Below are 2,526 nucleotides of genomic sequence, written 5' to 3' on the forward strand. Positions count from 1 at the left end.
ATTACCAGAACTTGCTGTCCAAAATAATGGGAGCAGTGGTTATGATCTGAAGTTATTGAAATCAATGTTGAGTCCAGAAGGTTGTAAAGTGCCTAAACGAAAGATGAGGTGATGTTCCTCGGGCTTCCGTTGAGCTTCATTCGAACAGTGTAAGAGGCCAAGGACAGAGAGGTCAGAGTGGGAGTGGGACGGGGAATTAAAATGGCAAGCGACCAGCAGTACAGGGTCACGCTTGTGGACAGAGCGGAGGTGTTCAGCAATTTGTGTTTGGCCTCCCCAATGTAAAGGCGACTGCATTGTAAGTAGGGGGTGGGGGAGAAGGCAGATGAGAGATGAATGGGGAGAGGGGTGTGGAGGAGGAATGGGGGCAACGGGATGAGGAAGGGGTGGGCGGCACCAAGCCAGTGCTGATTTTCCTGTTAGTGGGAGGTTGGGTTGCAATGAGCCTGGGTTTCTTTTCTTTAGTGGGTTGGGGAGAGGGAGACAGGGAGTGCAAGGGAGTGGATAGGGAGGAAGACTGGAAAAAGGGAAGGGAAGCAGACAGGGGATCGAGGAGAGGGTGCAATTGGGGTAGGGAAAGAATTGTTGGCGCTTTTCAGTGAGGGCCAGGGTCCAGTTTTTGCACAGTTGGTACGGTGCGTGGAGAAATTGCACTGGAGTGGTGTTCATTTTCCTTCTCAATGGAGAGGATGGGGGCAGGGCTAGTTTTCTTCTCACTCGGGGTTCCAAAGAGTATGTTTTCGGTCCTCTTAAGCATCCCCCGCTCCTTTCACCCCACCAATGGCAGCCATGCCTTCAGCCACCTAGGCCCTAAACTCTGGGACTCCCTCCCTAAACCTCTTCGCCTCTCCACCTCTCTCTGCTTCCTTAAGACCCTCCTTAAAACCTACCTCTTTGACCAAGTTTTCAGTCACCTGTCCTAATATCTCCTCCTTTGACTCGGTGACAATTTATGCCTGATGATGCTCCTGTGAAGCTCCTTGGGACATTTTCCAACATTAAAGGTGCTATATGCAAGGCTGGTAACATAAGAACATAAGAACATAAGAAATTGGAGCAGGAGTAGGCCAATCGGCCCCTCGAGCCTGCTCCGCCATTCAATAAGATCATGGCTGATCTGATCCCAACCACAAATCTAAAGAACACAAGAAGTCGGAGCAGGACCCGGCCACATAGCCCCTGGGCCCTCTCCGCCACCCACAGGGCATTGACCGATCCGAACTCAGCTTCATGTCCAATTTCCTGCCCGCTCCCCATAACCCCTAATTCCCTTTACTTCTAGATAAAAAAAGTAGAACACAAATCGCCCAACGTGGGGCTCGAACCCACGACCCTGAAATTAAGAGTCTCATGCTCTACCGACTGAGCTAGCCGGTAGAAGTAGGGAACCTTGGATGACTCGGGAGATTGAGGCCCTAGTCAAAAAGAAGGAGGCATATGACATGCATAGACAGCTGGGATCAAGTGGATCCCTTGAAGAGTATAGAGATTGCCGGAGTAGAGTTAAGAGAGAAATCAGGAGGGCAAAGAGGGGACATGAGATTGCTTTGGCAGATAAGGCAAAGGTGAATCCAAAGAGCTTCTACAAATACATAAAGGGCAAAAGAGTAACTAGGGAGAGAGTAGGGCCTCTTAAGGATCAACAAGGTCATCTATGTGCGGAACCACAAGAGATGGGTGAGATCCTAAATGAATATTTCACATCGGTATTTACGGTTGAGAAAGGCATGGATGTTAGGGAACTTGGGGAAATAAATAGTGATGTCTTGAGGAGTGTACATATTACAGAGAGGGAGGTGCTGGACGTCTTAACGCGCATCAAGGTAGATAAATCTCCGGGAACTGATGAAATATATCCCAGGACGTTATGGGAGGTTAGGGAGGAAATTGCGGGTCCCCTAGCAAAGATTTTTGAATCATCGACAGCTACAGGTGAGGTGCCTGAAGATTGGAGGGTAGCAAATGTTGTGCCTTTGTTTAAGAAGGGCGGCAGGGAAAAGCCTAGGAACTACAGACCGGTGAGCCTGACATCTGTAGTGGGTAAGTTGTTAGAGGGTATTCTGAGAGACAGGATCTACAGGCATTTGGAGAGGCAGGGACTGATTAGGAACAGTCAGCATGGTTTTGTGAGAGGAAAATCATGTCTCACGAATTTGATTGAGTTTTTTGAAGGGGTAACCAAGAAGATAGATGAGGGCTGTGCAGTAGACGTGGTCTACATGGACTTTAGCAAAGCCTTTGACAAGGTACCGCATGGTAGGTTGTTACATAAGGTTAAATCTCACGGGATCCAAGGTGAGGTAGCCAATTGGATACAAAATTGGCTTGACGACAGAAGACAGAGGGTGGTTGTAGAGGGTTGTTTTTCAAACTGGAGGCCTGTGACCAGCGGTGTGCCTCAGGGATCGGTGCTGGGTCCGCTGTTATTTGTTATTTATATTAATGATTTGGATGAGAATTTAAGAGGCATGGTTAGTAAGTTTGCAGATGACACCAAGATTGGTGGCATTGTGGACAATGAGAAGG

At 48.5% G+C, this 2,526-nt stretch overlaps 1 non-coding gene across 1 annotated transcript; it reads right to left on the minus strand.

The window, feature by feature from the left end:
* Positions 1-1,302: 1,302 nt before the first annotated feature.
* trnak-cuu (transfer RNA lysine (anticodon CUU)) lies at positions 1,303-1,377 on the minus strand. The gene has a single exon. It is a non-coding gene; the product is annotated as a tRNA-Lys (tRNA).
* Positions 1,378-2,526: the final 1,149 nt, after the last annotated feature.

Source organism: Heptranchias perlo, chromosome 22 (genome assembly GCF_035084215.1).
Source record: "Heptranchias perlo isolate sHepPer1 chromosome 22, sHepPer1.hap1, whole genome shotgun sequence".
NCBI lineage: Eukaryota > Metazoa > Chordata > Chondrichthyes > Hexanchiformes > Hexanchidae > Heptranchias > Heptranchias perlo.